Source organism: Dendrobates tinctorius, unplaced genomic scaffold, assembly GCF_039654945.1.
Source record: "Dendrobates tinctorius isolate UK_male_01 unplaced genomic scaffold, ASM3965494v1 ptg000162l, whole genome shotgun sequence".
Taxonomy (NCBI): Eukaryota; Metazoa; Chordata; class Amphibia; order Anura; family Dendrobatidae; genus Dendrobates; species Dendrobates tinctorius.
Window position 1 is genome coordinate 61,195,533 of NW_027361829.1, and position 23,701 is coordinate 61,219,233.

The following is a 23,701-nucleotide window of genomic DNA, read 5'->3' on the forward strand; positions in this document are numbered from 1 at the left end:
CATATTTTTTGGACTATAAGACTCACTTTTTTCCTACAAAATTTGGCAGTAAAATGGGTCATATGTCTTATAGTCCTGATGTACCTGCTATGGATGGGGATTTAGGCAGCGCAGTGGTGGACCAGTATGTCACAGGAGTTAGGAGCCGAAGCCTGAGACTAACCTCTGTGCCCTTTGTTAAAAAAACTGAATATTCACTGCTCCCCATGCCCATAGTTCCTCTCACCACTTTGCACTGAATCCGGCATTCAGAGGTAGCTGGGCAATCACATGTGTCCGCTATTAAAGTGAATGAATATGCACTGCTCCCCACACCCATGGGAGTGGAGAGTAGTGAACTTTTTTCTCTTTAATAGCGGGTACATGTGATCGCCCATCTGCCAGTGACTGCAGCTAACAGTGTGCATGCTATTAGAAAGAAATGATTATTAACTACTCTCCACTCCTATTGTGCCAGGAGTGCAGAACAGTGAGTATTCCAGCAGCTGACCTTGACATGTAAGCAGCACATGACGTCACTGCCATGCACTGCTTATAAGCTGAAATCAGCTACTGGCATCAAAACAGGAAGGAAGGTAAGTAGAATGGTTTATTTTTTGTGTGTAGCATGATAAGGGTCATATATACCATGATGGAGGCCATGTATACCAGGATGGGAATGAGGGGCCATATCTACTAGGATGGAAATGAGGGGGGCATGTATACCAGGATGAGGATGAGCAGACCATGTATACCAGGATGGGAATTATGGGGCCATGTATACCAGGATGGGAATTAAGGGGCCATGTATACCAGAATGAGGATGAGGGGGCCATGTATACCTGGATGGAAATTAAGGGGCCATGTATACCAGGATGGGAATTAAGGGGCCATGTATACCAGGATGAGGATGAGGGGGCCATGTATACCTGGATGGAAATTAAGGGGCCATGTATACCAGGATGAGGATGAGGGGGCCATGTATACAAGGATGGGACATATACATACCAGGATGAGGATATTAGTACAGAATTTGGAGACATTACCCCTATAACAATGTCAGAAGCAGAGTAAACCCCCCAAAAAGTACAACATGACTACATTTTTTATTACATTTTTTTTCTATTTTCCTCTAAAACGTAAGTGTGTCTCATGGTCTGATGCATCTTATAGTCCAAAAAAACCCAGCAATTTTCATCAAGTTACTTTTAGGAAGGGGTTTGAAATTTGATTTAAAAATAGAAACAAAGGTTTTCTGTCAAACTTCTTCAAACTGACAACTGAACATTCCATATACTGATGTCAGCTGCCATATTATGCTTTTTCTATGTGTACATAGTTAGCTAGCATGTCTTGCTATGTTATTTTTGGCAAAAGTTAAATATTTGTTGTTGACAGACTAAAAAATAATTATTGTGTTGTACAAAGTGTAATGTAAAAGACATAATGGCAATGGGTACTGTAGATGAATGGAATAAAAAGAAATATCATGACTAAGAATACCAGAACCACCAGCTGCAAAACCTTCATTGGCATCAGCTGTAGTACAACCAAACACAGGCCATAACTGGAGTCTTTTGCTTCTGGTAGGCATATTAGTAGGGAATTTTGGAATATGTCACATCAATTATGTTAGACACTGTTAGGCGTCGGGGTCCTGCCACTGCACAGCAGTAATCCAGAGCGTGGCATTCAGCGGTCTCCCATTCCCTTTCGTCCACAGAGGAGCCTGCTCAGCAGACTCATCAATCCAGGTGTTCTGCTCAGACCAGCTCTGTGGGCTTGGTTGCTGCTGCCACCTCTGGTCCAGCTATAGCAACGCATGCTGGTCAGCAGCAAGCTACTCCAGGGATTAAGTCCTCCTTTCGGTCCACTGAGCATGCCCCTGGGAAGATCTCTCATTGGAGATCGGAGGTCACATGCTCAGGTCCTTCTTCAGCTCGGATTGGACCATCTGAAAGGTCAGGAAGGTCCCGGAAGGACGCTGCTACAAAAGGTTTGCATGGCCGCTCAGCCATGCGCTAGTATAGACTGCATTATCAGACTATGAGGAGTGAGTGTAGTATGCATGTATGAATGTCTCTGATGAATGACTCATTGGAAACCGCTACCCTTGGTACGCATGTGTTGTGCAGCCTAGCCTGTTAAACACCCAAGCTTAGGTGTAGGTAGGACAGAGTCTGAGACTGACACCAGTGTCCACTGGTGGCTCGGCATGCCATGGTGCACGCGCTCGATACTCCATAGTCAGCGTCTACAGTATAGTGGCATCCCCAGGTGCGACGCCGCACACTCAGAAGGTCTAGAGGGACTCTGACCCGTGTCCTTGGGGCAGAGTTCTGTGACCGCTTTCTGTGCACTCCGTGACTGGGCTTTGTGAGCTAAACAGGCACCGGCATTTATGTTCTGCGGTAGCGCGGTTCTGTGAGTTAACAAAGTTCGCTACTGTTCACACTGGGTGACGTTAACCCACTTGTTAGCTTTTCTACACTGCTTTATACTTCCGCCATTACTAAGCAGCAGTTTACCACCCCTGCACGGTGGACCCCGGGCTGCGAAAGCACCTTACTATTATTTTATTATTTGTTGCGTTCCGCCAGCCCTAACAAGTCACAGCTTAATGATGTTACCTTTAACAACAACACCATCAGCTTGCATCAGTGCTCATTAAAGAATGGTCTAACCAATCAGAAATGACTAAGAGGAATAACTTTTGGACCATTTCATTTTTAAGAAAAAAAAAGATAAGTCTGTCACTACTCTGTGATATTAAATGAGCTGTTGGTTGACAGTGATTATTATTACCAGGTTCTATGGCGAGGTCACTTTGTGTTAGGGCTGGCGGAATGCACCAAATTATAAAATAATAGTAGGTGCATTCGCAGCCTGAGGTCCACCGTGCAGAGGTGGTACACTGCTGCTAAGTAATGGCGGAAGAGTTAAGCGGTGTGAAACCAGTCACACGTGTGTTACGTCACCCAATGTGAACAGGGCGAACTCTGTTACTGCACAGTGCCGCACCACCGCTGAAAGTAGATGCCAGAGCCTGTTAACTCACAGAGCTTGGCCAAAAGAGCGCACAGTGTATGGCCACAGAACTCTACCCCAAGGACACGGGGTTGCTGCCACGAGCACCGCTATAGACACTGGCTATGGAGCACTTGCACTGAGGTGTGCCAAGTTCCTGGTGAGGCCAGATGCCTGACTCAACCTCAGAATTACCTATGCCTAAGCCTAGGCGCTAGCAGGCTAGGCTGCACAACACATGCGTACCAAGGGTAGGGGTTTCTTAATGAGTCATTCACCAGAGACATTCATACGTGCATACATCACTCACTCCACATAGTCTGTAAATACAGTCTATACTAGCGCATGAGCGATCGACCATGCAAACCTTTTATAGCCACAGGCGTCCGGGACCTTTCTGGCTTCTCGGATTGGCCAATCCGAACACGAGCAGGACCTGAGCACGTGACCCTTGATCTCCAATGGGAGATCACTCCACGGGCATGCTCAGTGGCCCGACATGAGGACTTAGTCCATGGAGACTCTCGCTGCTGAGCAGCATGCATTCTCATAGCTGTGCCAGAGGTGGCAGCAGCAAGCAAACCCACGGAGTTGGCCTGAGCAGAGCACCGGGACCGATGAATCTGCTGAGCAGGCTCCACTGCGGCCGGAGAAGAATAGGAGACCGCTGGGTGCAACGCTCTGGATTCCTGCTGTGCAGTGGTAGGAACCCAACGCCTAAAGGTACTGTCACACTTAGCGATGTACCAGCGATCCTGACCAGCGATATGATGTGGTCAGGATCGCTGGTACATCGCTAAGTGGTTGCTAGTGAGCTGCCACACAGGCAGATCTCACCAGCGACATTGCTGGGGACGGGGGTCGCTACTTACCTGTCACACTAGGCGATCCTGCGTCCTCCCACCCAGCTCCACGTTCGTCGCTCGTCTCTCCACAGGAAGCGCCGCAGGAAGCTGACGACGAAAAGCGGTCCAGGATGTTCTTGCGCGATCAGCTATAACCAGTGGGGGAGCGGGTCATAGGTAAGTATCAGACACAGCGATGTTGCTAGCAATATCGCTGTAACGTCACAAGTTATAGCGATATCACTTAGTGTGACAGTACCTTAACACTTTAACATTTTTTGTTCTGCTTTTATAGGAAATGGCTAGGTACAAGGAGTTAAAATTGGTTAGCTAACTCCCAAAGTGAGATATTTTGGGCTATAAGCTGATTCCATCCTCATCCTCCTTTTCAGTTATGTTTTGAACATTGCTTATTTGTTCAATTGCTTTGATGTCAAAGTATTAACAATATCTCGCTTGCATAAAGTAAGATGCAATTTCAGTAACAGAATAATGATTTACAGATATATTTATACATGCATTTTCATGTTTTTTTTTAAGTAGTTGTTGCACCAGATTCTTGCATCTTACCTGGTGTAACGTCTGCATTTCAATTGGTAATAGAAGTTTTTAAATTTTTTGTTTGACTTAGTTATATTAAAAAAAAGAGATAAGCGGACCATTCAAAATTTAAATTCAAAAGGCTTTTCAAAATTTTACGCAAAATTTGATTTGTGACAAATCAATTTGCATTAAAAACATAATAATAATATTATCAGCTCTCTGAAATCCATAGAACACATTTTGAACTCTGAAATGCAAAAACAGCCTTTTTAAATGGATGATAGTCAGAGGTAATCAACAGCATTTTAAATAGAACACTGTAGTTTTAAATTGTTTAGGCAACTAAAAGTGTATTTGACCTTAATATAGGTAATTTGCAATGTATCTTGTTTTTATGATTAATACATGGGATTACCTAATAGATAGTCATATGGGATTTGGGACTAAGGCACTGGTACCTTTCCCCTTCATTATTGCACATGTTATACTAGTATAGAAGTTCTTTCTTATTTATATGTAAAAACTATTGTTATAGTAGGTACTTTATAATTTTATTGGTGGTCTAAATTGGGATATTTCCTTTAGTGCTTAATTGCTTTTGTGCTATGGTGGCTTTTCTACATCTTGTGAAGCACCTTGTGTATAATTTTGTATTAAATTGGTTCATTTATTTTAATATATAATAATAAATATGATTTTTAAACTAACTTAATTGCTTTTTTGGTTCTTATGATGTGCACTTGACAATATTGTCATGTCCATGTTCACAATTATTGATTTAAGTTACAGCTGTATTCAGGTGGCAAGTGTGCACGACTAGAGTTGAGCGACTTTGGTCGTATCGGGTTTCATGAAACAAAATTTGTTTCAGATGAAACTGGTCCGACTAGGGCAAAAAAAGTCGGGGTTTCGTCCGAAACCCGACCACAATGCATTCATCCACTCAATGCCGACTTTTATTCCCCATTAACTTGCATTGGGGTCGGGTTTCGGACGAAACTCCGACTTTTTTTGCCCTAGTAGGACCATTTTCATCTGAAACAAATTTTGTTTCATGTAACCCAATCCGACCAAAGTCACTCAACACTATGCACGACTAATATTTGACTAGTGAAGCAATGAAGAAGGTTCAAATAAATATTTCAAATAGTATCTTCACTTTAGTAGGTAAGAACTTGTGTTTAATATTCAGGATTAGGGAGAATTCTATTTAAAGGCAAATGGCGTATCTCAAAATGTAAAAATCAAACTTTTATTTACAAGCAGAAACAAGACTTAAAGTCAAAATTTCCTGCAAAATATGCAATGAGTAGTTTAATACTACCCGTGCTTGTTGGTACTTGGTAAAACAGACTATTAAAGAATTGTTGCTGCAATGTGTCCCAAATGTATTGATCCCTTAATGACCACCGATACGCCATTTAAAGTTGGCAGTTGAGTGTACTCATTCCTCAACGCCCCTTTTTTAACAGCACTGAGAAATAAAAGTATAGTACCCCCTAACATCAGAAAATCTTTAGGGTTTCAGCTACCGGTGGTAGGTAAGACCCTGGAGAATATGATCAGGGCTGGTTTTTAAGGTCCTCTGTCATGTGTTCACCATTAAGTTTGAGTTAGGGTTGTGGTTAGGGTTGTGATAAGGTTAGGGTTGGGGTTGGGTTTAGGGTTGTATTATGGTTGGGCTCGTGTTAGGGTTAGGGTTGTATTAGGGTAGGGTTAGGGTGGGGTTAGGGTTGGATAAGAATTCAGGCGTTTACAAAAGTAAACAAAATTATGACAATATGATTGCTAGTGTTGAGCGCAAGTGCTCGGTCTTCGAGTTTGCATCGGGTGCTTAGGTATGCACAGAGTGTCGCGGATCCCCATGAAACATACGGGGCAGAGACTCGAGCATTTCACTCCAGCACCTGCGATACTCAGTGCATAACCAACCACACTAGGCAAACGTGAGTAGTGAGCACATTCGCTCAACATTAATGACGACGTTAATCAAAATGATGACTTAATGTTATCAAATTCTATGTCATACCTGTGGGTTCAAAATGCTCACTATACCCCTGGATAAAAACCTTGAGGTTTTTGTTTCCAAAATGGGGTCACTTGTGGGGGGATTTCCACTTTATAAACACATGAGGGCCTCTCCAAACGCGACATGGCGTCCGCTCTCCATTCCAGCCAATTTGGCGATAAAAAATCAAATGGTGCTTCTTTCCTTCCGACCCCTGCCATGCGCCCATACAGTAGATTTTCCTCACATATGGGGCATCATGCTATTCAGAAGAAATTGGAAAACAAATTTTGTGGTCCACTTTGTCTTGCTACCATTGTAAAAATAAAAAAAATTTGAGTCTAAAGTAAATTTGTTGTGAAAAAAGTTAAAAGTTAAATGCAAGTCATATCAACTCTCTATCACCTGTCCGGTCCTTGTTGTATCTTCTGATCCCTGCCACAAGTGCTGAAATCTATCGGTCTCTCACTCTGAGTCAGTATTCCTGGCTCTGATAAGGCCTGGGAGGGATCACAATGTTATGATGATCGCCTTGACGTGAGTCCATGTGGAAGCAAATGTCATAAAATCTGCATTTTCGCAAATGTGGAATTTTGTAAATTTAATTCCATTCAAATGCATTTGCTTATCTTTTTTCACTACATACGTAAATGCACTTGTAGAAATGTTCACCATATAAATAAATGCATTTGAAGAAATGTTCGCCACTTACACTCCTTGTAGATATGTTCACCACATATATAGGCACACTCATACACATGATCGCTATATACACGGACACAAATTCAATGATATAGTTATATACATGTTCATCACATACATTGATGCACTTGGACACACTTTTACCACACATATGGACAAACTTGAGTTTATCTTCCTAGTCTCACACAAAATACACTTTAACTAGGATGAACATACATACTTAAAATTATATACAGTATACATTCATTTACAGAGGGACTTCTCTCCAAATCTCAAAGCATAATAAACATAGACCAGGAGGGGGTTGAAAATGGCAAGCTCCTTACTTGTCCTGCCTATGCAGCTCCTTACCAAACCCTTCACTCACTTTGGTTTGGTCTTTGGGTCAGTCTGTTCTTTAGTCCAGATCATTTGACAGTGACTAGGGACAACAATCCTTTCTCTCATCGCTAATACTTGGGTCTTTTAAGGTAGCATTAGGAACTTTTCAGTGTTTTTAATAATAAATGTTGTTTAGAAAAATCATCACTCTGTTGCTGACAACTGTCTTCTTAAATAAAAAGAGCAGCTAATGATGATGATAAATACTCTTTTTAGGTATATAAAAGCTAAATAATAATTCTCAAACATCATGTTTTGCCTGTAGCAGTCAAGTAATTTATGTTTTTTTTACAGCTGCAATGAATGAGAGTTAATGATCCAGTGATAGAGTACAGTCCTTTCCCCAAAGCAGTGGTGATAATGAGACTGCAACAAAAGTTCACTTTGTTTCACTTGTATCTTGAATTTCTAGTTACACTCAGACTACTACTCGCATTTTCAGTCAGGGACATTAGCAATGAAGTAATACAACATAATTGCATTAGGCCTTTTTTATTAATTTGCTGAGTTTCTATCCCTACACAGTACAGGCTTAAAATGGCCTGATGGGTTCCTATGTTGTATGCTGTATATGATTGGCTGTGCTGCCCCATGTGATTGGATTGCTGCAGTGCATTATTGGGAAGCCTGCACTGCAGTGCTTGATAGCATTAGTCCGTTCACTGAGTGTGCAGCATTTCTGAAATGATGGCGGGCATTTTTTTGCTGATTATCACAAGTCACTAAGAGTCCAAATTTGAGTGGAAGGGTGAATTTCTTTACATTTGAATCTACCATGATATCTTGCGGATCCGTCTGCACATCTCTATTTAAAAGTTGTTTTTTCCATAAGTCAAATGTAAAAATATATCATCATCATCAACAGATCTATCATTATCAAAGCTAAGTCAATTAATGCAAAACTGCGGTAGAATAACATTTTAAAAATGTAAAATTAATACTGGGCAAATATGGAGCTTTGGACTATTTATCGTATTTTATTTATCAAAATTGGTGTGAAATTGGAAAGCACAATGGTACAGTAAATGAAATATTAGGTTATGTTAACCCTTTGAGCAAATATCTATAAAAATTCCCACAACAAGGGCCTTAGAAAACATGGCGCTTCCCACCAAATATGTAAACCAAACAGACTAAGGAAGCATGTTGCCATAAAATATACTTGCTTTATTAAAGTACATATAAGACACACATACATGATAAAAGGAGATAGTATACCAGAGTATCACAAGTACATGGCATCCAAAAATGGAAATTAGGGGCTCAAAACACAGTACTATACCGCCAGAAAGAGAGAATGCAATATGATCATAAAGTGGGCGCTGTATTGTAATTTACTAAAGTCATGCGCCCCAATGTATTATATGCTGCTATAGTAATATGCAAAGAAAATCCTGAATGTGAGCATCATCCTGGCGGTAGATTAGGGGGCATAATACAAACAAGTTTTTCCCCAATAAAGTTGGTGTAGTAACAGTCCCTCATGAAGGAATATACATGACCTGTGACACCGCGATCCCCGACGCGCGTTTCGCCTTAGCTTCATCCTGGGAGGTGAGTGATAGTGGATCTAAGGTACATGGGGGCATATATAGCGGTATAATTACCGAAAAATTTCTTGCACCTGAAAAGAACGGCGCCCGGCGTGTGGCGTCATCATGGCGCGCGCCTCCCGGCCCCTCAGCCACTCCCACCGCACACGTCACGATGTGGAGACAGATGATGAGGGCCTGAGACGACGCGCAACCATGGCAACCCACCACGCTGCAAGATGGCGCTGAGGACATGCAAGCCACTCCCCCGCCCGACGTGTAAGGAAGGAGAGACGGCCCGCACATCAAACAGACGCCTCTATACAGAGTGTGCACAGCGCTCCAAGTAGCGCTAAATAGAATAGTGTAAAGACCCAATACCTAGGATTCAATATTATATTACAGATATACAGAAGGATTGAAATGTTATTTTGGAAAATATTTGAGAATACTAAGAAATGAAGTTGTGGACCTGTGCTGCATATTAAATAATGCACAGCAATATACCCAAATTTAATATAGTATTGTAATCTTTAAAAGGGGGCCATAACACTTCCCACCAAGGATATACATACAGTCATGGCCAAAAGTATTGACACCCCTGCAATTCTGTCAGAAAATACTCAGTTTCTTCCTGAACATGATTGCAAACACAAATTCTTTGTTATTATTATCTTCGTTTAATTTGTCTTAAATGAAAAAACACAAAAAGAATTGTCCTAAAGCCAAATTGGATATAATTCCACACCAAACATAAAAAAGAGGGTGGACAAAAGTATTGGCACTGTTCGAAAAATCATGTGATGCTTCTCTAATTTGTGTAATTAACAGCACCTGTAACTTACCCGTGGCACCTAACAGGTGTTGGCAATAACTAAATCACACTTGCAGCCAGTTGACATGGATCAAAGTTGACTCAACCTCTGTCCTGTGTCCTTGTGTGTACCACATTGAGCATGGAGGAAAGAAAGAAGACCAAAGAACTGTCTGAGGACTTGAGAAACCAAATTGTGAGGAAGCATGAGCAATCTCAAGGCTACAAGTCCATCTCCAAAGACCTGAATGTTCCTGTGTCTACCGTGCGCAGTGTCAAGAAGTTTAAAGCCTGTGGCACTGTGGCTAACCTCCCTAGATGTGGACGGAAAAGAAAAATTGACAAGAGATTTCAACACAAGATTGTGCGGATGTTGGATAAAGAACCTCAACTAACATCCAAACAAGTTCAAGCTGCCCTGCAGTCCGAGGGTACAACAGTGTCAACCCGTACTATCCGTCGGCGTCTGAATGAAAAGGGACTGTATGGTAGGAGACCCAGGAAGACCCCACTTCTTACCCCAAGACATAAAAAAACAAGGCTGGAGTTTGCCAAAACTTACCTGAAAAAGCCTAAAACGTTTTGGAAGAATGTTCTCTGGTCAGATGAGACAAAAGTAGAGCTTTTTGGGCAAAGGCATCAACATAGAGTTTACAGGAGAAAAAAAGAGACATTCAAAGAAAAGAACACGGTCCCTACAGTCAAACATGGCGGAGGTTCCTTGATGTCTTGGGGTTGCTTTGCTGCCTCTGGCACTGGACTGCTTGACCATGTGCATGGCATTATGAAGTCAGAAGACTACCAAAAAATTTTGCAGCATAATGTAGGGCCCAGTGTGAGAAAGCTGGGTCTCCCTCAGAGGTCATGGGTCTTCTAGCAGGACAATGACCCAAAACACACTTCAAAAAGCACTAGAAAATGGTGTGAGAGAAAGCACTGGAGACTTCTAAGGTGGCCAGCAATGAGTCCAGACCTGAATCCCATAGAACACCTGTGGAGAGAACTAAAAATGGCAGTTTGGAGAAGGCACCCTTGAAATATCAGGGACCTGGAACAGTTTGCCAAAGAAGGATGGTCTAAAATTCCAGCAGAGCATTGTAAGAAACTCATTGATGGTTACCGGAAGCGGTTAGTAGCAGTTATTTTGGCTAAAGGTTGTGCAACCAAGTATTAGGCTGAGGGTGCCAATACTTTTGTCTGGCGCATTTTTGGAGTTTTGTGTGAAATGATCAATATTTTGCTTTTTGCTTCATTCTCTTTTGTGTTTTTTCATTTAAGACAAATTAAATGAAGATAATAATACCAAAGAATTTGTGCTTGCAATCATTTTCAGGAAGAAACTGAGTATTATCTGACAGAATTGCAGGGGTGTCAATACTTTTGGCCATGACTGTATATGGAATATATTAAAGGTAATATGCAAAGAGAGCAGTATCCTGTTCAAACTGCACATATAGTGGTGCAGCACATCTCAAAGAAATGAGGACTTAACATATATATACATATACATACTCACACACATATGCATATATAAATGTGCACAAATATATGCCTTGCCAATAAATACAGTTACAAAAATATGTAACATAATGCATCAAGAGTTAAAAACCATCTCGATATTATAATAGAATATGAATTACCAATACACAATATAAAGAAGGTTTTTGTATATATAAAATAACCTAATTATTCCATAACAATATGTAAAGGATCATAGTGCAAGAGTTATCCACTAAGCAGCACATAACAATGTACAAACCAATCCCCAAGATAAATGTATCGTACATAATATAGCCCATAGAATCACATTGGTTAGAAGGTGGATATGTATTTTTGCAGTACAAAAACTCAAAGTTAGTCAGATTTTCCCCGAATATGGGCCACACATCTTCCGAATATTCTCCAAATGATGATGATGTAACAGATCCACCAACACGTTGCTGGAAGACTACATCCCAATCCAATGTTCACAATGCACCTCATGCCCTTCACATCCAAAATACGAAAAGGTAAATACACTAGAATAAAACTGAAAAATAAAATAAATTAAAAGCATATAATCCATCACCATATCAAAAGCATCCTACAGAAAGGGGGCAAAGCTCAGGACCTCATTAAGTCCTTTGGGTTGGACCGTACCCAATTTATATATCCATTCGACTTCTTTCTGAGCTAATTTCTTCCTCCAGTTGCCACCACGATGATCAATGTGAACTTTATCTATTCCACAAACTTTAAGTAGTTTGGGATCACTCTCATGGCACAACTTAAAGTGTCTCGCGATTGGTTTGAGCGTCATATCATCCTCTATCTTGGAGGCATTCTTAATGTCCCTATGATGTTCTCTCACTCTGACTCTCAGAGGTCTAGAAGTCATCCCAACATAAATCCTTTCACATGGACATACGGCATAATATATTACACCATTAGTGTTACAAGTAATATGTTGTGTGATGTTATACGTGGTTCCACCATCACTGGATACAAAAGAGGACGCTTGTTTCATGTTAGGGCATGCAATACACTCTCTGCAAGGAAAAAATCCCCATTTGGGGCCTTTGGAACCAAATGCTTTCTCTGGTCTTGGGCCCTCATAGTAGCTATGCACAAGTTTATCTCGCAGATTACTTGACCTTTTATATGTAATAGAGGGATATGTAGGAATGTATTGTTTCAAAGTCCTGTCTGTCATAAGGATAGGCCAATACTTATTCAAGGCCTGCTTCATCTCAAACCACTTATCATTGTACGGAGAGATAAACCTTACTTTTTGTGTCAATGTAGATCTCTGTTTAGGAACAAGTAGATCTACCCGTTTTGCCCGATTAGCTCTCCTCATTCCCCTGAGGATACTGCGTTTGGAGTAGCCTCTAGATGCAAACCTTGATGTCAAATCTTCTGCTTGCCTTAGATATGTTTCCTCACTGGAGCAGATACGTTTTGCCCGGAGGAATTGGCCAGTTGGAATTCCTTCCGCCAGTGATTTAGGATGCGAGGATGTAGCGTGTAAGATTGAATTTACCGCAGTTTCCTTTCGGAACATGTCCGTATGTAAAAAGCCATCATGTCCTTTAAAGATTTTGACATCCAGGAAATCTATGTCAGACTGACTGTACTTACAAGTGAGCCTGACATTGATAGAATTGCTGTTCAATATCTTAAGAAAACTGAGAAGGTCCTGCTCTGTTCCCTGCCATATCATATGTCATCAATATAGCGGGCCCAGAACAGGACCTTCTCAATAAAGGCAACAGGCCGCAGTATCCTCAGGGGAATGAGGAGAGCTAATCGGGCAAAACGGGTGGATCTACTTGTTCCTAAACAGAGATCTACATTGACACAAAAAGTAAGGTTTATCTCTCCGTACAATGATAAGTGGTTTGAGATGAAGCAGGCCTTGAATAAGTATTGGCCTATCCTTATGACAGACAGGACTTTGAAACAATACATTCCTAAATATCCCTCTATTACATATAAAAGGTCAAGTAATCTGCGAGATAAACTTGTGCATAGCTACTATGAGGGCCCAAGACCAGAGAAAGCATTTGGTTCCAAAGGCCCCAAATGGGGATTTTTTCCTTGCAGAGAGTGTATTGCATGCCCTAACATGAAACAAGCGTCCTCTTTTGTATCCAGTGATGGTGGAACCACGTATAACATCACACAACATATTACTTGTAACACTAATGGTGTAATATATTATGCCGTATGTCCATGTGAAAGGATTTATGTTGGGATGACTTCTAGACCTCTGAGAGTCAGAGTGAGAGAACATCATAGGGACATTAAGAATGCCTCCAAGATAGAGGATGATATGACGCTCAAACCAATCACGAGACACTTTAAGTTGTGCCATGAGAGTGATCCCAAACTACTTAAAGTTTGTGGAATAGATAAAGTTCACATTGATCATCGTGGTGGCAACTGGAGGAAGAAATTAGCTCAGAAAGAAGTCGAATGGATATATAAATTGGGTACGGTCCAACCCAAAGGACTTAATGAGGTCCTGAGCTTTGCCCCCTTTCTGTAGGATGCTTTTGATATGGTGATGGATTACATGCTTTTAATTTATTTTATTTTTCAGTTTTATTCTAGTGTATTTACCTTTTCGTATTTTGGATGTGAAGGGCATGAGGTGCATTGTGAACATTGGATTGGGATGTCGTCTTCCAGCAACGTGTTGGTGGATCTGTTACATCATCATCATTTGGAGAATATTCGGAAGATGTGTGGCCCATATTCGGGGAAAATCTGACTAACTTTGAGTTTTTGTACTGCAAAAATACATATCCACCTTCTAACCAATGTGATTCTATGGGCTATATTATGTACGATACATTTATCTTGGGGATTGGTTTGTACATTGTTATGTGCTGCTTAGTGGATAATTCTTGCACTATGATCCTTTACATATTGTTATGGAATAATTAGGTTATTTTATATATACAAAAACCTTCTTTATATTGTGTATTGGTAATTCATATTCTATTATAATATCAAGATGGTTTTTAACTCTTGATGCGTTATGTTACATATTTTTGTAACTGTATTTATTGGCAAGGCATATATTTGTGCACATTTATATATGCATATGTGTGTGAGTATGTATATGTATATATATGTTAAGTCCTCATTTCTTTGAGATGTGCTGCACCACTATATGTGCAGATTGAACAGGATACTGCTCTCTGTGCATATTACCTTTAATATATTCCATATATGTATATCCTTGGTGGGAAATGTTATGGCCCCCTTTTAAAGATTACAATACTATATTAAATTTGGGTATATTGCTGTGCATTATTTAATATGCAGCACAGGTCCACAACTTCATTTCTTAGTATTCTCAAATATTTTCCAAAATAACATTTCAATCCTTCTGTATATCTGTAATATAATATTGAACCCTAGGTATCGGGTCTTTACACTATTCTATTTAGCGCTACTTGGAGCGCTGTGCACACTCTGTATAGAGGCGTCTGTTTGATGTGCGGGCCGTCTCTCCTTCCTTACACGTCGGGCGGGGGAGTGGCTTGCATGTCCTCAGCGCCATCTTGCAGCGTGGTGGGTTGCCATGGTTGCGCGTCGTCTCAGGCCCTCATCATCTGTCTCCACATCGTGACGTGTGCGGTGGGAGTGGCTGAGGGGCCGGGAGGCGCGCGCCATGATGACGCCACACGCCGGGCGCCGTTCTTTTCAGGTGCAAGAAATTTTTCGGTAATTATACCGCTATATATGCCCCCATGTACCTTAGATCCACTATCACTCACCTCCCAGGACGAAGCTAAGGCGAAACGCACGTCGGGGATCGCGGTGTCACAGGTCATGTATATTCCTTCATGAGGGACTGTTACTACACCAACTTTATTGGGGAAAAACTTGTTTGTATTATGCCCCCTGATCTACCGCCAGGATGATGCTCACATTCAGGATTTTCTTTGCATATTACTATAGCAGCATATGATACATTGGGGTGCATGACTTTAGTAAATTACAATACAGCGCCCACTTTATGATCATATTGCATTCTCTCTTTCTGGCGGTATAGTACTGTGTTTTGAGCCCCTAATTTCCATTTTTGGATGCCATGTACTTGTGATACTCTGGTATACTATCTCCTTTTATCATTTTTGTGTGTCTTATATGTACTTTAATAAAGCAAGTATATTTTATGGCAACATGCTTCCTTAGTCTGTTTGGTTTACATATTTGGTGGGAAGCGCCATGTTTTCTAAGGCCCTTGTTGTGGGAATATATATACTAATTGGTTTCTGTACTTTGTTACAGTGTTGTGTGGCCATTATGGATACTAAAGTTAGAGATCAATGCTGGTTATCATCTATGGATACTGTTTTTAATGGAGATGGTAGATCCAGTAGCACTGCAGAGGGTGGGCAAAGCTCGGACCTCAAGAGTTCAATCAAAATCCTGTTAAAGAAAAGGACGAGGATGTGGTGGACTAAGGCATCATTAGAGAGTTACCTGGCAAAGAATCTTATACCCCGAGGCCTAAGGGTTAGAATCATGCCATCATACCCAGTGGAGGATTCCACCTTCCGTATGAGATGGGAGGAGGTATGCAATACATGCTCGAGATCACTTATAGAATTACTTATTGGGAATAATAAAAGGAGTCTGGATAAAGTAGACTTGGAAATTTAACATATTCGTACTAAGTTGCTTGAGAAATTATCTGGATCAGAGGTAGAGATCTTTAACAAAGAAATAGATGCCCAATTGAATATCTGGGAAAAAGAGGTCAAAGATATTAAGGCTAGGAAGTTTCAAAGGGATCTGAATGATCTTAAAAATGGCCACATGTACAGATGGCAAACCACCAATAAAGACAGTCTGGAAACCTCCAGGTCATCTTCCATGTCATCTGTCTCTTCAAGAGAGGATGAATATAGATCTGATCATAGGGTATATAATTTAAGAAAGAACAACTTCAAGAGAAGGTATGAACAGCATAGAAAAAGAGAGAGGAAAGTGGATACCTTGGCTCCCTCTAGATTACAGGTAATAAATCTCTCAGATTTGCAGCTAACACAATCACAGATGGAAGTCCTGAGCTTAGGCCTTTCTTTCTCACCGACGGCTCCATTTAACTGTTTTACAGCGGTAAAGGATCTCCATTTGTTTGCACGAAAATTAAAACTTAAAAAGTTACATGATAAGGGCAATGATGGTGGAGTATGGAGTCCTAAAGAAATCGAGGCTATTGCTATTTTGGAGGAACTCAGTGATGAAAATGAGAGAACTACTAATACGGGTAAGTTCAGACCGCCGGTGCCAAAAAAGTTCCCCTCTTTGAATTTGTATTCGAACATTGAAATCTTTGTCCGTCAGGTCACTGATGAGTTTGAAAAAATTTCAAGACGCGTCTCACATGGCAATCTTACTTTTGCTCATAGAGAGGCGCTCAAAGAACTTAGCAAACTTAAAGAAGTGCTGATTAAACCCACGGACAAAGGGGGAAATGTGGTGCTATGGCCAGTGGCAGCATATGAGAGAGAGGCATTCAGACAGTTGAGGGACGGCCAGTGCTATCAAAAAATGACTTACAACCCCACGTCAGCCTACCAGCAAGAAATTAAGGCAATTTTAGATCGTGCCTTTCTTGATGGATTGATTAATCAAGAACTTAGGGATAATCTAGTACCTGAATTCCCCAAGGTAGCATGCATATATTTCATACCCAAAATCCATAAGAACTGTACTACCCCGCCAGGACGACCCATCGTGTCTGGAAACGGGAGTCTGTGAGACTGTATCCAAATATCTAGACTTCTATATGAAACCTCTGGTCCATGATCTCCCATCATATGTAAAAGATACGAGCGATGTCCTCAGAAAAATTGAGGGCATCCCCATTGAGGATGACATGTGGCTAGTTAGTTTTGATGTGGAGTCCTTATACACTTCTATCCAACATTTGGATGGTGTACGGGCTACTCAGACCTATCTTATGATGTCTGACCATGATGAGAGATTTGTTCATTTATTAGTGACATTATTGACATTTGCCCTTGAGCATAACTACTTTATGTTCAAGGAATCCATTTATTTGCAAAAACAAGGTACTGCTATGGGGGCGGCTTTTGCCCCCTCATACGCAAATTTATTTTTGGGCATGTGGGAAAGAGACATTTTCTTTACCCGGCCTGTTGCCTTTATTGAGAAGGTCCTGTTCTGGGCCCGCTATATTGATGACATACTCATGATATGGCAGGGAACAGAGCAGGACCTTCTCAGTTTTCTTAAGATATTGAACAGCAATTCTATCAATGTCAGGCTCACTTGTAAGTACAGTCAGTCTGACATAGATTTCCTGGATGTCAAAATCTTTAAAGGACATGATGGCTTTTTACATACGGACATGTTCCGAAAGGAAACTGCGGTAAATTCAATCTTACACGCTACATCCTCGCATCCTAAATCACTGGTGGAAGGAATTCCAACTGGCCAATTCCTCCGGGCAAAACGTATCTGCTCCAGTGAGGAAACATATCTAAGGCAAGCAGAAGATTTGACATCAAGGCTTGCATCTAGAGGCTACTCCAAACGCAGTATCCTCAGGGGAATGAGGAGAGCTAATCGGGCAAAATGGGTGGATCTACTTGTTCCTAAACAGAGATCTACATTGACACAAAAAGTAAGGTTTATCTCTCCGTACAATGATAAGTGGTTTGAGATGAAGCAGGCCTTGAATAAGTATTGGCCTATCCTTATGACAGACAGGACTTTGAAACAATACATTCCTAAATATCCCTCTATTACATATAAAAGGTCAAGTAATCTGCGAGATAAACTTGTGCATAGCTACTATGAGGGCCCAAGACCAGAGAAAGCATTTGGTTCCAAAGGCCCCAAATGGGGATTTTTTCCTTGCAGAGAGTGTATTGCATGCCCTAACATGAAACAAGCGTCCTCTTTTGTATCCAGTGATGGTGGAACCACGTATAACATCACACAACATATTACTTGTAACACTAATGGTGTAATATATTATGCCGTATGTCCATGTGAAAGGATTTATGTTGGGATGACTTCTAGACCTCTGAGAGTCAGAGTGAGAGAACATCGTAGGGACATTAAGAATGCCTCCAAGATAGAGGATGATATGATGCTCAAACCAATCCCGAGACACTTTAAGTTGTGCCATGAGAGTGATCCCAAACTACTTAAAGTTTGTGGAATAGATAAAGTTCACATTGATCATCGTGGTGGCAACTGGAGGAAGAAATTAGCTCAGAAAGAAGTCGAATGGATATATAAATTGGGTACGGTCCAACCCAAAGGACTTAATGAGGTCCTGAGCTTTGCCCCCTTTCTGTAGGATGCTTTTGATATGGTGATGGATTACATGCTTTTAATTTATTTTATTTTTCAGTTTTATTCTAGTGTGTTTACCTTTTCGTATTTTGGATGTGAAGGGCATGAGGTGCATTGTGAACATTGGATTGGGATGTCGTCTTCCAGCAACGTGTTGGTGGATCTGTTACATCATCATCATTTGGAGAATATTCGGAAGATGTGTGGCCCATATTCGGGGAAAATCTGACTAACTTTGAGTTTTTGTACTGCAAAAATACATATCCACCTTCTAACCAATGTGATTCTATAGGCTATATTATGTACGATACATTTATCTTGGGGATTGGTTTGTACATTGTTATGTGCTGCTTAGTGGATAATTCTTGCACTATGATCCTTTACATATTGTTATGGAATAATTAGGTTATTTTATATATACAAAAACCTTCTTTATATTGTGTATTGGTAATTCATATTCTATTATAATATCGAAATGGTTTTGAACTCTTGATGCGTTATGTTACATATTTTTGTAACTGTATTTATTGGCAAGGCATATATTTGTGCACATTTATATATGCATATGTGTGTGAGTATGTATATGTATATATACGTTAAGTCCTCATTTCTTTGAGATGTGCTGCACCACTATATGTGCAGTTTGAACAGGATACTGCTCTCTGTGCATATTACCTTTAATATATTCCATATATGTATATCCTTGGTGGGAAGTGTTATGGCCCCCTTTTAAAGATTACAATACTATATCTATAAAAAGAAGAAATAAAACTAAACCATTTTGGGATAATTAAATTGATAGATTAGATATATTTAAAACTCATTAGATAAAGTAATCTTAACTGAAAGGGTACATTGGCTATATACATTACAATTAGATATTTTGTATATTTTCTTAACATAAAGAAAAGAAAATTTAATTAGATTATAATATGTATTTAATGTTTACTTTGTTATGTGCGCAGAAAAACAATTTAATGTAAGAGCTTTGTATTTTTTTCTATTCCGTTGAATGAACATCAAACTACTAAATAATTAATTATTGAGCTACATATATATACTCAGCAGATCTGGCTATATAGTGAAAGGTTTTCTTTTTACTGTATTTAAATCTGCATTCCTGTTTATTATAGCCAGGATCGCCATTAGAAATGTCTGTGTTCCTAGCAGGCTGGGTTTCCCAACCACTCTCCCAATATTTAGATGGGGAGGCAAGGAGGAAGACGCTCTGGGAAGGGGAATGATACCTAGTAACAATGTTTTGTGAGGAGTAAGGTGGGGTAGAAACTAGGTAGCAGTGTTCTCTTGGGAATTTGTAATGTGGCACAAAGTAACAGTGCACTGATAAGTAGGAGGGAGCTGTAGAAGACCAGAATTTTAAATTATTTGCTACAGTAATTATATAGTGCACTGCAGCTGGTGATGTATTTTACATGTCACCAATTTTCTAAGTAAATATATTTCTAAAAATGCTATTGATATGAAATCCCCACTAGATGTCTGTAATAACAATCCAACTCACACAGGCAAAGAAATTAAACCAGAGATCCACATAAATTAAGTTATGTGTAATATTGAGAAATGACACAGGGAAAAAATTGTGAACTTGCTTATTGAAATCTATTTAATACTTCAAAAGTCTTTGTTAGCACCTCAATAAATACATTTACTTAGAATATTTGTGACCTGTTTAATACTTATTTCACTTGCTGTATATACACATTCAGTATGAACCAGGAATATATAATGGGGGATGTGAGGGATGAGAGAGATTCCATTTTGGATTATATGTTCATGACATCTCTGTCCCCACCCTTGCATTCCCCCAGGCCATAAAAGGCAATGCAATGTTTTCCTTAATTAACTCCAAGAACAAGCCCTTTGAAGCTTGGTCACCACTAATTAGCACCAGGGTGTGAACTCATGTGCAGTTGCAGCCAAACTGGATTCTTTTGGGAGGAGTGAGGCTGCACAAGCCCAGAGGTGGGAGCAAAGTGTGGGAGGGAGCAGTCTAGGAGATATAAGGCAGCCCCTCACTTTTAAGCTTAGATTTCTACTGGCAGGAGAACCCTTTACCTGATGTGGCTAAGGAAAGCCTGTAACTAAGATTTGGACCTGTGATCCATCAGTGCCTCCCTGTCGTCACATGCTACATAACATGGTAATTGCAACCTATCCATACCCTGCCCTTGTACTACACTCTTGACTGCATACTTGTATATTGTTTTGTAAATATATACCTCTATATTTCTAGTGCACCTTTTTGGCAAATTAATATAAAATCAGTATTGAGCTGCTCTTTTATCTCGATTTGCGAATCCCCATGTCCACATTCTCCATTGGATATTATGCGCTACCCGGGTTGGTTTCTGACCTGATATAAGCGTGCTGTCGAACGGGGCTTATTTTGAGCACGGAACTGGTGGCAGAATACGTACTGTGTTAGTGATGAACTCTGGCAGTGACGACTAAGAAGTTTATATATATACTCCCAGCCTGGACTGATGATGTCCATCCCCCCTCACTGTGAGCGCCTCAAGAACTCGTACCAATAAGGGAAGCCTTTCCGGTGACTATTTGCCTCGGTGCAGTTCCCTGACTGACATGGGGCAAGTGGTGGCACCAGAGAGCCGATCCCTGCTGGGTCCTTTTCTCCCCTCCCCCGAGGTGAGCAAAGTCGACACCCCCTTTGCTTATTCAATCCTTCACAGGGGATGTGCCAAGGGTTAGCTGGGTGCCAGAAGAGAACACTAAACAGCTATTTTCTCTTGGTTAGGATAGCTAACTACACATATAAATAAACTAATCTGCAGTATCCAGGAGTGGTCACTAAACAGTATATGGGGTTGTGGTATTCCATTCTGTACACTTTATTCATCGGACCACTGCCAGAGCTGGTAAAAGCTGAATGGTGGGAGTGCAGGGTGTCAAGCCCCATCAATCTTACATTGATGACCAATGCTAAAGATTGGTCATCATCAATAAAACAGCAGTAGACAACCCATTTAGTTTTACATGTTACTTATCAAGTATTTTAAACATACACACTCATACACATGTTCACCACATACTAATTTCCACACATATTCAAACCCGCTACACACATGAAAGCATTCATACACTCTTTCACTACAAGAGTTGAACCGATAAGGCAAAATTCTAATTCGACTGTTCTTGTGGATTTTCCTGAGTAATTTGGTTGCAGAAAAACTATTATCCACAAATGTAATGTCCATTATTATGCTTTGAACTCTCTTTTTACCACAGAGCATAATAAACTTAGTATGCAAAAATATAAAAAAGTCCGGTCCATACCGCATCTTTTGATCCCTGAAAAAAATGCTGAAATCTACAGGCCTCTCACTCTGAGTCAGTACTTCAGGCTCTGTTAAGGCCTGGGAGGGATCACACATTATGATCCACGCCATGACGTGAATCCATATGGATGCAAATTACATAAAATCTGCCATTTGGAAATGTTTGGAGTATTTATTTCCACTCAAATGTATTTGCTTGTCTTTATTCATCACATACATAAATACTTGTAGAAATGTTCACCATATACATAGATGCATTTAACCCCCTTCTCGACCCAGCCTGTTTTCACCTTTCTGACCCGGCCAATTTTTACAATTCTGACCACTGTCCCTTTATGAGGTAATAACTCTGGAACGCATCAAAGGATCCCACTAATTCTAAAAGTGTTTTCTCGCGACATATTGTACTTTATGATAGCAGTAAAATTTATTCGATATCACTTGCAATTTTTTGTGAAAAAAATGGAAATTTGGCAAAAATTTTGAAAATCTCGCAATTTTTAAACTTTTAATTGTTATGCCCTTAAATCAGAGAGTCATATTGCAAAAAGTAGCTATCAAATAACATTTCCCACATGTCTACTTTACATCTGCACAATTTTGGAACCAAAATTGTTTTTGTTAAGAAGTTATAAGGGTTAAAAGTTGACAAGTGATTTCTCATTTGTTCAACAAATTTTACAAAACCATTTTTTTAGGGACCACATCACATTTGAAGTCCCTTTGAGGGGTCTATATGATAGAAAATACCCAAAAGTGACACCATTCTAAAAACTGCACCCCTCAAGGTACTCAAAACCACATACAAGGAATTTATTAAACCTTCAGGTGCTTCACAGGAATTATTGGAATGTTTTAAAAAAAATTAACATTTAACTTTTTTACAGAAAAAAATTAATTCATATCCAATTTGTTTTACTTTACTAAGGGTAACAGGAGAAATTGGACCCAAAAATTTGTTGTAGAATTTGTCCTGAGTATGCTGATACTCTATATACGCAGGTAAACTATTGTTAGGGCGCATGGCACAGCTCGGAAAGGAAGGAGCGCCGTTTGACTTTTTCAATGCAAAATTGGCTGGAATTGTCGCGTTTGGAGAGCCCCTGAGGTGCCTAAACAGTGGAAACCCCCAACATGTGACATCATTTTGGAAAGTAGACCCAATAAGGAACGAATTTAGATGTGTGGTGAGCACGATGAACCCCTAAGTGCTTCATAGAAGTATATAATGTAAAGCCGTAAAAATAAAAAAATCTTATTTTTGTCACAAAAATCATTTTGCCCCCAATTTTTTATTTTCCCATGGGTAACAGGAGAAATTGGACCACAAAATTTGTAGTGCAATTTGTCCTGAGTATGCTGATACACCATATGTGGGGGTAAACCACTGTTTGGGCGCATGGCAGAGCTTGGAAGCGAAGGAGCGCCGTTTGACTTTTCAATGCAAAATTGGCTGATATTGAGATCAGACACCATGTCACGTTTGGAGAGCCCCTGATGTGCCTAAACAGTGGAAACTCCCCAATTCTAACTCCAACCCTAACCCTAACACTCCCCTAACCCTAATTCCAACCCCAAACCTAACTTTAGCCCCAACTCTAACCCTAACTGATGCCCCAACCCTAACCCTAATGGGAAAATGGAAATAAATACTTTTTTATTTTATTATTTTTCTGTAACTAAGGTGGTGATAAAGGGGAGGTTTGATTTACTATTTA